The sequence below is a fragment of the Stegostoma tigrinum genome, chromosome 14 (assembly GCF_030684315.1).
Source record: "Stegostoma tigrinum isolate sSteTig4 chromosome 14, sSteTig4.hap1, whole genome shotgun sequence".
NCBI classification, from domain to species: Eukaryota; Metazoa; Chordata; class Chondrichthyes; order Orectolobiformes; family Stegostomatidae; genus Stegostoma; species Stegostoma tigrinum.
In genome coordinates, this window is record NC_081367.1 from 46,173,032 (window position 1) to 46,188,732 (window position 15,701).

The 15,701-nt window shown below is 39.7% G+C and overlaps 2 long non-coding RNA genes across 2 annotated transcripts in view; both read left to right on the plus strand.

Moving 5' to 3' along the window:
- LOC132210509 (uncharacterized) overlaps positions 1 to 15,701 on the plus strand; it is a 37,547-nt gene that overhangs the window by 10,498 nt on the left and 11,348 nt on the right. The window lies entirely within an intron of this gene.
- LOC125458044 (uncharacterized) lies at positions 13,409 to 14,778 on the plus strand. The gene is made up of 3 exons (XR_007248728.2): positions 13,409 to 13,509; positions 13,597 to 13,786; positions 14,662 to 14,778. It is a non-coding gene; the product is annotated as an uncharacterized LOC125458044 (long non-coding RNA).

A 15,701-nucleotide genomic window follows, 5' to 3' on the forward strand; every position in this document is an offset into this window, starting at 1 on the left:
CTAACTGGGCATTGTGACAACAAAAAGAATTCCGTGTCATCAGTCTGAAAGCTGAGAAACTATATATCCTTGAAGCTGACGGATATCACCAAGTGTAGCAACCCAAGACTTGAAGAATCAAAACATTATATGTATTTACATAGATGTGGATCTTCCACACACTGCTATACAGTGAGGCCATATCTCTTCTTCAGTACAGTGTCATCACAATATCCCTTGCATTATATGACAGATATTATCTTGATAACTTTAGGATCAGGCAAAGAAAATTCAGAGTGGATGCAATAAAAGAACTCGGAGGCAAAGAGGATGAAAAGAGATGACAGCTAATATAAAAGGGAACCCAGAAGTATTTTATCAGCATTTTAATTGGCAAAATGAAGTACGATTAGAAGTGGAGCCTTGTGGAAAGCAATAAGAGCGATCGACACATGGATCAAGGGTATAACTGAGTTATTAAATGACTTTGCATTTGTCTTTAGCAATCAAGATGTCACTACCAAAGGCAAAGTTGAAGGCAAGATCGGTGAGACATTGAAGTGAAACAGGAAATGCTAGAACTACTCAATCTGGTTAGATAACATTTTGTAGAAAGAGAAAAAGAAAAGTTTGATGAAAGATCATTAAATTTAAATATTAACCATTTCTCCCTTCTCAGATGTTATCGGACCTGCTGAGTATTCCAACATTTTCTGTTTTCATTTGAGAAATTTAGCTTCACAATAGTTTGCTTTTATATTTGAGGCACTCAATAGGCTAAGAATTAGTAAAGAGAATGTACTAATAAGACAGTGACAGCTGACCAGTCACCAGAAATGGAGAAGATGCATCCACAGATCCAGAGTGAAGGGATAAATATGTGGGTTCGATAGTCATTATCTTCCTGTTAACCTTAGATACAGGAATGATGCCAGAAAATTGAAAATTTGCATATGTTATTCCATTGTTCTAAATAATGTTTAAAGGATTAGTTCAGCCTCTACAGACTGTTAGTTTAACATAAGAGATAGAAAAGCTTTTAGAGATGATATTATGGGACAGTTAACAATTACTTCGAGAAGTGTGGATTAATTAGGGAAAGCGAACACATTATTAGAGGGCAAATTGCATTAACCAACTTGATTGAGTTTGTTCATAGAGTAACAGAAGTGATAATATGGTGTGTCTGGATTTCAAAAAGGCACTTGCCAGCAAATATAAAGCCCATGGAATAATAAGGGAAGTGACAGCATGGATATTTGGCTGAGTGACAGGAAACAGAGAGTATTCACAAAAGGCTGCTTTTCAGACTGAGGGAGGCACATTGTGGGTTTCTCATAAATCACTATATTTCTTGACTTATATTAGTGACTAAGACTTTACTGTGAGTGCACAGGTTTTGAATTTGCAGCTGCCATAAAACCAGAAGTATTGCTTACTATAACACAGATAATAATAAAATTCAAGGGAAATAGACAGGCTGGAAGATTGGACAGATATGCCGCAGATCAAGTTTAATACAGAGAAGTGTGAAGTAATGCACTTTGATAGGGAGAATGAAGAGAGGCAAAACAAAATAAAGAGCACAATTCTCAAGTGTGCACAGAAATAGGGGGACCTTGGAGTGTACATGCACAAATTGTTGAAGGTGCCAGTTCAAGTTGAGAAGTTGTTCAAAAGTTATGTGATTGCTGAACTTTATAAATAGAGGAATTGAGTGCAAGAGCAAAGAGGTTATGACAATATTTTATGAAACTCTGTTTGACCTCAACTGGAATGTTGTTTGGAAATCTCTGTTTCCTAAAAGTGGTGACAGGGGCAAATATTCAGGCAGGTTGGCACTGTTGAGATAACTATCTCCTCTCCACCATTCCAGTATTTAGATTCTGGGTATGAAAGTTCATGTGTGATCTTCCTGACCCACAACAAAGTAAAATTGATAAGTAGTCAATTAAAGGCCACGAATGACCACCAGCCTGGTTACATGCCTTCCCAACTGCAGAGTAAAGTGATTGTCTTCCTGATGGGTAAGACAGGCTGGCCAACTGCTGGGTTGTTGGGGGCCACCTTTTGCCCAATTTTGAGTGTAGGGGTGTGACACCGGAAGCCACCCCATTCTTGGCCTATAAATCCTTCCTCCCCTCAAGACAAAACACTTAATTTTTGATTGTTTTATGCTTCATGGCTCACTTGCTGATGAGTGTAGGGGTTAATCACCCATCTGGACAGCAGACAGCATATAAACTGGCCTATTGCATCTAATTCTGGGCGCATCTCTTTAGGATGCTGGAAATATCCATGAGAATTGCTCAAGGAGTGAAGGGCTTCAGTTCCAGACAGGCTGGAGTTTTCCACCAAAAAGCAAAAACAGCTGGAAGCGCTTTAAATAGAAGTGTTCCAAATCATGAACAGTCTGACAGATAGAGAGACACTGTTGTTGGTGGAAAGGTCAAGAGCTGGGGAACACACTTTTAAGTTTCAAAGATGAGTCACAGTAGACTTAAAAAGCTAACTCCACTTCTGTCTCCACAGATGCTGCCGGACTTGCCGTTTTTGTTTTTATTACTGATTTCAGGTGTCTGGCGAAATAAAAGTGACATGAGGACAAATGTTCTTTGTGCAAAGATAGTATCTGGAATGCAACACCTGAGTGTGTACAGGCAAAACAAACACTGGGGCTTTCGAAAACAGCCTGGATAAGCATGGCAAGTGCTGAAATTTACCAGGCAGTGGGGAAAAGGCAGAGGAGTGACAATAGTCAAGTTGCCCTTGCAGACAGTTAGAGCAGACCAACTGGCCAACTAGCCTGCTTGGATACCATAATCATTCTATACTACTAACTCACTGATCTTCTTCCCACTTCTCTGAAAGATTTCCAATACTTTATTTCCTTATCTACCTATTTGTTCCCTATCCATTGCATCAATATTAAGTACTTCACACAGCAAAATGTTAGACAATCTCTGAGGGTTGAGAGTCTTTAGAACTCCTTGCCGTAGAGCACTGTGGGGGAGGAAACCCTGTGCATATTGAGTATTGAGATAGATTCTTGATCATTAGGGGAATTAAGTGTTATGGGGAAAGGGCTGGGAACATAACAAATAGGAGGAGGGGTAGGCCCTCTGGCCTGTCAAACCCGCTCCACCATTCAATAAGATTGTGGCTGATCTTTTCATGGGCTCTGCTCCACTTAACCGCCCACTCACCAAAACTCTTAATACTTTTATTGTTCAATAATTTATCTTTGCCTTTAAAGCATTCAGCGAGGCAGTTTCAACTGCTTCACCGGGCAGGGAATTCAACAGATTCACAACCCTTTAGGTGAAGACGGTCCTCCTCAAATCAGTCCTAAATCTGAGCCCCCTTATTTTGAGGCTAGGCCCCCAGTTCTACTTTCACCTACAATTGGAAACAATCTCTCTGCTTCTGTCTTACTCAGTGTTAGAGGGGCAAGAAAGTGGACATGAGAAATGCTGGGTCAGCCATCATCCTAATAAATGGTGGAGCAGGCTTAAGGGGACGAACAGCCTATTACTGTTCCTATTTCTTATGGTCTTATAGACTAATTTTAAACAATGAGAGATACTAAATCTTACTGGGAGTTCAATCAGACACTACTCATTAAATAAATTTAAGCAGCTTTAGTTATTCTCCTGTTCCATATTGAATCATTCCTATCTAAATCTTCACCAAATTATGGTGACTGAAAATTTCAAAGATAAATGATATCTACAGGCATAATTCAAAATACCACTAAGTGCAGTAGCCATGATTGCCTGATCAAGCTATCGTAGTGGTTAAGGATGTAGCACTGATGTAAGCTTGCATTACATATACATTGCATGCTAGATGTTATGGTTTTCTAGTTCTATTTGGAGCGCAGAATGACTGGATAAACCGTGATTAGATGCCCGCCTCAGCAGACTGAGGTTTTAACATTGCTGGTGGTAAAGTTTTCTTTCATGGTTGCTAGGGTGTCTGATCTGACATCATCAGAGACCTCCTGTGTTGGCTAAATGTAATGTAAAATATCTTTCACATCTGTTATTACCTGTATGCAGCTTAATCCATAGTCTCTTTGTTTTGCTTATGGCTAAGTGCAAGAGAAGAATGTAAAGATTTTGTCAGAAAACACCTGCGGCTTTTACAGTCCTGTAGCACAGCCGCTAAGCTTGAACCCCTGTGGCCCCCCCCAACGTGTCTGTGGAATCTGAGATAAAATTAGCCTCCTACAAGACCTAACAAACACTTCAAAATGTCTTCAACTCTGCTAACATACAAGTACTAAAGATATTCAAAATACTTAAGATCTAGAAAATCTTTGCCTTGATTGTCAATGTTCCACTACAAAGCTGCTTGTAGCCAAGATCTTTTAAATTGCTGTTCCTTATTTTTTTCTCTAGCAACTCTCGCTGGAAAGTTTTATCATGCAGTGTCCATGACAACAAGTCTGACAGGGCAATTCACAGTCTGTGTGGCCTCAGTATCAGTAATTATGAAGCAACTACTATATCTTAACAACAAATCTAAGAAGTGTTGTACATGCCTGATTATTTTGATTGAAATCACATACTTCACCCACATCTGGACCGTGTGACTACCCTGCTTCTTGTGGTGTTTAAAAGATAAATCTATAAATCAAAGGCATCTAATTTTGTTTAATCATGCATTTAAAATGCCAACTTTAATGACTTTTATCATTGCACTAACACGATTGTTATTACTTTTATTGAATAGACATTTAACTGGGAAATAAATGGCATAAGTAACCAATTCTGTTTACTAATAGCTAAGCATCACTTAAATTCTTTAATGTAAAGTTATTATTACAGCACCAACTCACAGGTTGTTGTTTAAAAAAATTGTCTCAATATTGCTTTCAGAAATCTCTGCAATGATTGACATTATTACTCTAGAGCTACAATATTGATAGTGAGCAAACACCTTTTGTATTCTATTGTTACACAAGGTTGTAATAAAACATATTCAGATTCTTAATATTTTAAGTATTCTGTAGAATAGTTAACAGTTTACTTAAAACTTTTATCAATCATATTTCTCTGCCTTTAAAGAAACAGCAAGTTACTTCAACTACTACTGCAAAACTCATTATATGACATAAACTAAAAGCTGTGTTAAATATGTGAATTCATTTCATGCAAAGGAACCTAATTCAAAAGTAGTCAGAGAAAAGAAGTGAAAATGTATGCAGAAGTGATTCACCATTGATTACTAACAAAGTACTGATTAAATATATAAGCACCATCTGCTATTTTTTTGACATCAGAGTCTAAACCGATAGTCAAGCATTTAAAAATATCTATAACATAGTACAGGCTCCAGGAGCAAAAATTAAAAATATCAACAGCAAGACATACAGAAATAAGGAATAAGGCTCAAATTGCCTCAGTTGCGATGATTTTGGATTAAATGGGAACATTGAGAACTTAACTGTTTTCACTTAAGATGATGGCGCTGCTGACAAGGCCAATACGTTGTCCATCCCTAATTGCCTTTGAACTGAGTGACTTGTTGGGCCATTTAGGAAGGATGTTAATAGTCAAATACATTACTGTGTGTCTGGAACAATCATTTTGGCTGGACCAGGCAGGGATGACAGGTTTCCTTTGCTAAATGACATAAATAAATCAGATGAGCGGTATTTGTTTTATGAAACAATGAACTGTGGACATTGGCGATCTGAAACAAACAAAAACAGAAGATGCTGGAGAGGTTCAACATATGTGGAGAGAAAACATTTAACATTTTGAGCCCATTGATCCTTCGTTAATTGTTTCATGATCACCATTACTGAGTTTTAAATTCCAGATCTTATTAAGAAATTGAAATTTAATTCCACCAACTGATACGGCTGGATTTGAACCCCATAGCCCAAAAGTATTAAGGCAGCTAGGAACAGGTAATAAATGCTGGTCGAGCACACAATGTCCACATCTCATGAGTAAATTAAGAAAACAAAGGTTAGCATGGCTTTCTAGCTTACGAGCCCAGTGATGTTACCACTACATCAACATTTGCCCCTCTGCCGGAAACCAGCCTTCTTTTAGTTTTTGCATGGGACTAGAACTATATTAGCTGCAGTGGCCAGTGTCTGTGGTGCCCAGACAATGTATGATCTCTGGCAGTCTGCCAGGGTAAGTGCCACTGTCTATTCAATGTGTCATCTGCCTGTGAGTTAATGTTGTCAGTCATTGCCACTGCATGTCACTCAAAGATTGGTGGTCAGGTTTCTCTATCACATGCCTCATATTCAATTAATCTCCATCATTGCATACACCCATGTTGTAGTACTTGCATCCTCCTCCTTGGGAGAGGTAATGGCCTTGTGGTATTATCACTGGACTGTTAATCCAACCACCCAGTTAATGCTCTGGGGTCCCAGGTTCAAATTGCCTGCATGGCAGGTGGTTGATTCTAAATTTAATATTAAAACAAAACCTGGAATTAAGATCATGACTGTGAAACTGTTGTCAACCCTAAACCTCACCCTATTGCAGGAAAAACCCATCTGGTTCACTAATGTCCTTTAGGGCAGGAAACTATCATCCCTACTTGGTCTGGTCTCCATGAGAATCCAAATCCACAGCAGTGCGGTTGACTCTTAACTGCCCTCTGGGCAATAAATGCTGGCCTAGCCAGCAACACCCACAACCTATGAATGAATATTAAAAACAACCCTGCTGCTGCCTCTCTCCCATCTGCCAATGATCTCACCTGAGACAGAAAAGGAGCTACAGCACCCAAGAAGTCTCTCTCTCACACACACACACAGCTCACTGACCTGGGCAACCTGGACATCACATAGCTTCCCACTAAACAAGACGAGACAAGGACCAGGGCTACAAAAACTGGCTTCTGCCTCAGCTCCTCACATGAATTTCAAATGCCCACTTCTTATAAAAATTTTAACAGTTTCTATCATCTCCAGTTCTTACACTGCAAGCAACCACCTATCATTCAAAACTCTCGATTATAACCTCCCCCATACCACATTGTTTTTGCAAATGTCACTTAGGGATAACTCTGGGGATTCACATAGCTATGTATTTCCATCAATTCAATAAAATTACTCATGCACTCATGTTAATATCTCTTAATGCCTCTACCCTTCAACAGGAGAAGAATGTGTATACCCAATGTGAGTAGGCAAAGATTTGATGTGGCATGCCAGAAATCTGGGTGCTCATGCATTTGAGGAACAGCCTGGGTACCTGGCAGGAGAGTGAGGTGTGTGAGCATGCACAGAAGGGACATTGGATACCTGCAGCCTCTCCTGAGAAATCCCCTACGCAGTCACTCCAAGCTACATATCAAGCACTAAACTCTTAATTGAACATTGGTTAAGGGGGATGCCTTGTGACAATAATAAATCTTTTTCTTCCCACCTCTCTGAAGTCTCTCGATCCTACTCCCAAACCAAGACAAAATGAGGAAGTTCCCAGCTACAGGTGCATCTTACCAGCACCTCTTTACACACCTCTGGAGAAAAATCAGGGGGGATCCTTAGAAGAAGCATATTCTCCTTCCCCACCCTCCACCAGCGCAAAGACATTCACCTTGGTGATTAATGTTTGTGGGGCAGGCTTGGGGTCACATTCTGGTGAATCAGCATTGGCACAGGGCCATAGCAAGAGGAGGAGGAAACAGTTGTGGTCTCTGACGCTCAGGACTGCTGGAGAACAGGTCCCTCCCAAGATATTGAGGTCTGCACTCAGCCATTAGTGAGCTAACAGTGATGAATAGGGGAACAGACGTTTAAGACAGAGGTGAGGAGAGATCTTTTCTCACAAAAAGCCCTGTGTCTTTGGAACTCTTTTCCTCAAAAAAGTGATGGAAGCAGAGCTCTCGAATATTTCTCAAGAAGAAATATATAAATTCTTGACAAGCAAGGGGATGAAATATTTTGTGGGGAAATGTGTTCAATGCTTTCAGCCACAGTGGTGCACGTGAACTGGAGGGATTCCATAATTCTGTGCCCTTGAACCTGCTCTGCCTCAAACAAAGTACAGATAAAACTTCCTCTACAGTGACTTCTAAAGCCCTGAATGTGTTCAGCCGAGGAGGGTTGGACAGAGATGGACCAGTCCTGAGCATCAGAGACCACAACTGTTTCTCCATCCTGCAGTAATGGCTGCTGTGGCATTTTTAAAACAGGCCCATGTTGGAATAGTCCACTGCTCCCTTGATCGCTAATAGGCTGGTGAACCCATCTGCATGCTATCTAAGGTGCTGCCTCCATGAAACTCCAGTTCACTGGCCATCTTGGAATGGGTCTGGAACAGTTCTCACTTCTGTTTCGCACCCCTAGTATCAAGCATCCAGCCCGTTGTATTAACAGATCCACTGTTATAATTGAATGTCCTCAGTTACTCTATTATGTGGGAGTATTGGAAGATTTATGCTATTCGTAACTAAGAAGGAAACATTGAAATGCTCATAACCTTGGCTAGCTCTCGCGTATTTCAAAGCAATCAGAAGTCTGGAGGAATTTGTCTGCCCATCTCTTAGCTAGAGAATAAATGAAGTGAGGGGGTGTACGAACAAATCGGTAAAGAAAACTAGATGGAAAGAATAGAAGAAATAATCAGAACAAAAAGAACCAAAAGCTAATTGAACTCACAAAGTTCACAGGGACATTTTAAAATTGTGAATAATATTTTTGATGGGAAAGCAAGTTTAGACACAGGGTACAGAACAAAGTATTCATTTAACTCTCTCTTACACAGTGCCCTTCAATCAGCTATGTGCTTTAGTTCTTGTATTCCATTTTATATCCACTGCTTGCAGCCATAATTTTACTCAGAAGTATAACCAAAATGTATTGTTCTGGCACTGAAAAGGTTAAATCATGCAGGCTTATCTCTTAAATGGATTAGACATTTTTAAATGACATTTTATAGAACCAGATTCTTCAATCCACTGAGGAAGTTGCTGTCTGATTGCTATGCCAGAATGATATTCAGCCTAGATTTGGTTTGTGAGCAGCCTGTTAGAAATGCTCTATAATTTTGATATTCAATTCACCTATTCCACATATTTAAAATAATTGCAGGTGCTTTTGCATTAAAAATATATGTTGAATACTGAAGCTTCCCAATTATTCTCTTAGGCAATCACAGCCAAGAAAAGCTGACAGTAATCATCATTTCTACAATATAATGTCAAAGAACTTTACTCCAATTTATAAAATAACATATTTCTTAATAACATGCAATCTGCAGAGTATTAAAGTGAGATTCCTTCTAGAGGTGCTAAAAATATACAAAAATTAAACAAAGCATAATTCTACCCCTTATAAAACTCAGTGAGGGATACTGAATTAAGGTTAGTATTTTCTAGATTCAAAGCGAATAAATATTGAGAGTAATGGTCCCCACCCACTCACAAATACATTATTGATTTTGTGCTTGTTTTGTTATGTCCTGTATCTGAGGCAAATTGAAACTGATGTGGTAGATGAAGTACCTTTCCTTAGGGAGCAGTTATCAATAGCATCAATAATGAGGTTACCTATGCATGTTAGTCCACCACATTCTGCTGCTGTATGCATAAAAATTTGAAAGACCACTTTTTTGTGGCAAAGGCTATTTTTTATTCATTCTTGGGATGTGGCTTCACTTACCAGACTGGCATTTATTACCCATCCATTGTTGCCCTTGAGAAGGTGGTGGTGAGCTCTTTTTGAATGAGCATGGCTACACGGCAGTGTTATTAGGAAAAGAATTCCAGGATTTTGACCCAGCAATACTGAAGGAACCAACAATGAGGATTCTGATTAAGTATATTGTTATAGAAATTTGCATCAGACTTATAAAGGAACACTATATACGCTTTGCAAATCTATTTCAACAACTTATAAATAAAATTCTCAAGGCAAAACCTACTGATCACAGCAATTGAGGTTAGATAAGTAAGTTTTAAACAATGTTTCTTGATTTCTGCGGGCCAATTGGAGCAGGAGGTCCTTGGATTTCCCACGACTGCGGTTATAACTCCTTATAGAACATAGAACATAGAACAGTACAGCACAGAACAGGCCCTTCAGCCCACGATGTTGTGCCGACCATTGATCCTCACGTATGCACCCTCAAATTTCTGTGACCATATGCATGTCTAGCAGTCTCTTAAATGTCCCCAATGACCTTGCTTCCACAACTGCTGCTGGCAACGCATTCCATGCTCTCACAACTCTCTGTGTAAGGAACCCGCCTCTGACATCCCCTCTATACTTTCCTCCAACCAGCTTAAAACTATGAGCCCTCGTGTTAGCCATTTCTGCCCTGGGAAGTAGTCTCCGGCTATCAACTCTATCTATGCCTCATTTTCTTGTATACCTCAATTAGGTCCCCTCTCCTCCTCCTTTTAAGTAAAATTCCCTTTGACAAGCAGTTATCTCCTGATGCAGAGTTTTCACCAGATCAGCCACTTTTCATTGGCATTTCAGATAGTATGGTGTGTTAGTGAAGAAAACCGCGGCCTCAAATAGGCTGGCTGCTCATGTTGCTGTGTTCCTACCTGTATGTAAAAATTGAGTCAATGATTGATTAATTTGTAAAAGGAAATTGCTGATGACAAGGAGGAGAAGCTGTTCTGGTAAAAGGCATGCCTTTGCAACGCTGCAGTTGAGTAATGATAATCTGCAAAGTCCCTTTTCCATCTCCTACCTCAAAGTTTTAGAATTTTTAAAATAGCCACATCAGATTTAACCCTTAAATCTTAGGTAATAACTCATTGAAAATATCTTCATGCAAACTAATGAAAGAAATCAAAGATTCTTTCTCAGCTGGTACAAAGCTAGTAGTCTGACCACAAGGGGCCACTCTTTACTTAATTTTGTTTATTGTAATTCCTTTACCAGTTCTGCTCTGTGCCTCCAGAGAATGATTTCAATCGTGCTGTACTTACTCCTCATTTGTGCATATTACATTGACGGATATACTAACTGCCAGTGCCCTGAAGGAGAACACATGCCCTCATTAGCTCTAGTGGGTTTCATAAATCATTAACAATTGAACAAGGTATTGCCAAATTACAAAATACTAAATGACTTAGATGTGTCATCTAAAATTAAGCGAACTTTTTTTTTGCAAGAATACCTTTTTCAGCACAGTTAATCTAGATACACACTTTTGGTCTTACGACAAGACTAGTTGAAACAAATTTGAAGTTAGGAGTGAAATGTCAAAGTTTTTGATTTTTTCGCTTTAACTTGTGATAAAATATACCATTTTAAATTGCAAAAATCAGGTAATGTTGGCGCAACCACATTACAGTGTGGGTACACTGGAAGCCTCAAAAACTATCAGGCGCAAGCAGAAGAAGGCAGTATCTAAGTAATACCTATCTTAATGGATGCTTGCATTCTCAAATGGTTTTAGGATAGACTAAAAAATGTTAAACAGAAGTTTTTTTTAACTGTAGGGTAGAAATAAAAAGAAAATTGTGACTTTCCAACTCAGGAGACTTTGGCATAGGCCATGACCAATTTTAGTAGCCTTACATTATTTGCATCCAGCTGTCATCCTGAAAAAGCAGACCGGTTGGCTTTTATGAGGCTAATGGTCATCATTGCAACAAGTTGAGAGAGAATGAGGATAAGGGGCATATTCGAGTTTTTTTCAGGGAGGGTAGATGAAAGGAAACCTAGGATGAAATCTTACCAGCCCCTGAACAACATAGACATTGGTCAGAAAGTTGGGAGAATCACATGAGGTCAATAGTGAGGAATGTACCACTGTCGATAACAAAAAAGTCCTATTTTTGAACCTTGTGTTGAACAGTGAGACAGGATTCTCGCAGATGAGTGGCAAGAGGTCTACCTGCATATGATCATCATTATGATGTCATCTCATTTCATTGATATGCAGCATCCCATTCTCCCACCTTCCAGATAGAAAGCAGGCTCTAACAATTTCTGAAAAATTGAATGTCAAAGCAGTAACCTGGTGAATCCAGCTTGCTCCTCGAACCATCATCTCATGGCATGCTCTATGGCAAGAGCCCACATGCATCCTCCATCTTGCAGGACCTTTGGGTCTTGATTGTCAAAGTGAGATGCTGATTACCCACTGTTTGACATGAGTAGGGTCAATAAAACAAACTGTGCAGGACAGCTCTGATTTACCATTGCTTGACCAGGTGTATGCCTGGATTTTAAAGATGGCACTGGCACCAAGAATCCCAAGAAGTGTCAGCAGTAGCCAATACTTTCGCCAGCAGCAAATGGGAGAATACAATACAACCCATAGGGGGTGGTGCATAGGTAATGAGTTTGGGAAGACAGCTCAAGAAAGCTCACTAAGCCTCATGGACAGAAACCCTCCATGAAACACAGTCAATTTCTCGTAAGATTCAGTACCTATAGTCTTCTAGTGATGCTCAATAAAGGAACATTTGTACTGTTTCTGGCCCTTCCAAAGTTATTTACTTACTTTAGAGGCTCCTCTTCTCCACCTGGTTATATAGAGGCCAGAAAAATGTCATAGGGATCCAATGAACATCTTACTGCCCAAAGTAGCTCACGTTAATGAAGCTGATGGGAATGCTAACATGGGTTAGATGACTAGTTCCAGGATCGGATGTGCACCAACAGTGCATGCTGAATCACCATTGCAGCTGAGATAGATATGTTACCTGCCACTCGCCTTATTTGTAAGGAGGAAATCACATTTCAGCAAAGAATCGCCAAGGGCCTGCCTTCAGATACAGGACACAAGAAGAATATTGAGACTAGTGCTGGAATCAGTCAGGTTCTTTGTTTGCCTAAAAAGAAGTATTTAGTTTAGATGTTGATTTAGATGTTGGGCAGGATCAAAGAGTAAAGCACAACTAATTCATTGCTTGACTATTTCAATTGTGTGCCTATTCTTGCTGGACAGAGCATGTTAAAATTAGACTGCTTAGAAAATATGTAAAAGAATTTGTTTTCAAATTACAGTAAGTAAGCACCCATTTCTAAGTCCTTACCTCAAACTGGATAAGTTGTTTATAGTGTATTACAGTTAGCAGAGATTTTTGTCATCAATTTGCTTTGAGACTATTATTGAAGTGTTTTTACATATTGGATGAATGAAACTTCCGGATCGTTTACTTTCCATCACGCTATTGTAACCATCCCACAAAGAAATACACCAGATTTTCATCAACATTATTCACTATTGGACTCAAGTACTAGTGTGCTCTCAAAATAAAAAAAAACTTAAAATTCAACGCATGTTATCTGTTACTGGGTAAAATAATGAATAAATTAAAGACTACAAATTAACATTTGAATGCATAATGTTAATAATCTCTTTAAAATGATGCAACCTGATCCTTCTAATTGGAGCTGCAGCCTTTAGTTCCTGACGGGCCCACTCTTTTCACACTTTTAACCAGTATTATTTATTTTTCACATAGTGATCGATGTTTTCTGTCTTTTCCTGAAGCTCAAACCATGCACTAAGCTACATCTCCATCAGAACTGGCAATCACCAGTAAATCTTCTTCATGGATAAGCTAGGCAATGAGGTAAGCTTTTCAACCATGAGGGCTTTTGAACTTGAATTTATTCAAACTAGGAGCTATTAGATTTTTTTCCCTCGCTCCTTTTCTCAGGAAAACCAAGGATGATGATAGCAACACTGTTCATCCTGGATTAAAATTCAGATAATTTTGCATCGTGGATTAAACCCGAGAGCCTGCCAATTTACATGGTTTTGCAGACAAGGCCTGCACATCCCTGACTGCCTTTCAACACAGTGGCTTCCTGGGTTCTGGGTCAGGAGTCATATATAGGACAGACCAGGTAAGAATGGCAGATTTCCTTACCTATAGGGCAATAGTAAACCAGCTGGATTTTCATCTTAATTGATGAAAGTTCCATGGTCACCATCATGGGGGGGGTGGGGGCTAGCTTTAGATTTCAGACATATTGATTGAATTTAAATGTCTCCACAGCATTAGTCCAAATTTCTGGATTATTCCTCCAGCGATATTACCACTAATCCACTATCTCTCCTGAAATAGCTACTTACCTTTTCTGGAGAAATGTTTTTTATTACTAGGATGTGCCTCCAGAATGGTAATCCTAATTTCATGGTGTCACTCTGAATGCTGAGTCTCTGTAAACTTTGTTTGATTCATTTAAAATGCAATCAATGGATTCAATATATTAAGAAATTTCAAATCTTTGCCGTGTGATCCAGTTAATTGGCTGCAATGATTGCTTGTGAGATACTGACGGCTCTGTGAAACAAGGAAAAGGCAGCAATAGAGTTCCAACAAAGAAAATAAATCTTGTGCTTCGGTGCTCTGAATCCCATCATGAGTTTTAAAATCTGACACTGCTACCAGTAGCAGTCAGTTATAATTTGGGCATTGACATATCCTGCCACTGGATTCCCCCTTTTATCCCACCCATTAAAATCCAAATGGATTTTGGTTTTTTTTTGCAGAAATGTCAGCTATAAGTTTGATTTTACTGAATATCCCATTTAGCCCTAACTTAGAATCAAGCCACTGCAGATCAGTCAGTAGATGATAGTCACAAACTTCCACTGACCAGAAAATCAGCAAATTTCAGGAAACTTTTGCTTCTTCTTAATTATCTATAAGCAGCGTAATAGCCACACAGCATTGATTTCTATTTATAGCTTCTTTGTCCTGATTTGACTGATCCAGGTAAACAAGATAAGAAATGCCATAGAAACCTTGCAGAGTAGTAATTTTGCTAACAGCTTCTTATCTGGGCCTGATGGACACCACCTGATCTGGAAGTACTGGATCAATAAAGACAAGCTAGACCTCAACTTGCAGGTGAGAACGATCTTAATGTCAATTCTTTCAGGTCTTAAGCTCTCCGGTAATTGTAAAGGTCACTGCAGCATGCAGTTTTGAGTATTAAATACATTTGAAATGCCTGTGGGTTTTAGAACTGAAATTAACCTTATCCAGGTCATGCTGCTCAACTCAGGTGACTGCCAGTTATTACAGGAAAGTAAACTTTTGAAGCCAGATAGTCCCAGCAGCACATTAAATCAACGAGGAGCTGGATCAAAATGTGGCCTAGAAATTGGGCCTTGTTGCACCTGATATGGGTGTAAAACTGGTGCAGCAAGGGCCAATGCTGCAGACAAATATCCCATAACCAAAACCATTTGGCCTGATATTGGATAGAGTCATTGTTCAGATCCTTGCTTTCCATCTAAAAGAAATTCCTTAGATATGCATTGAATATTCAGCTTTGATGTGCAGAGTGGAAGTGGAGCCTGTTGACCTCTGGTGGTCACCGTAGCTGGCATCAATTTTTTTTTCTTCTGTTCCTCCTGCAGAATCTGTGGGAAGTGCACCCAACTCCAGCTCCTTGAAAACCGCGTTAGGGAACTGGAGCTGGAGCTGGATGAACTTCGGATCATTCGGGAGGCAGAGGGGGTTATTGAGAGGAGTTACAAGGAGGTAGTCACTCCCCAAGTACAGGAAAAAGGCAGATGGGTTACGGTCAGGGGACGGAAAGGGAACCGGCAGGCAGTGCAGGGATCTCCTGTGGCCATTCCCCTCAACAATAAGTATACCGTTTTGGATACTGTTGGGGGGGATGACTTACCAGGGGAAAGCAGTGGGGCACAGGTCTCTGGCACAGAGTCTGTCCCTGCTGCTCAGAAGGGAAGGGGGAAGAGGAGCAGAGCATTAGTCATTGGGGACTCCATAGTTAGGGGGACAGA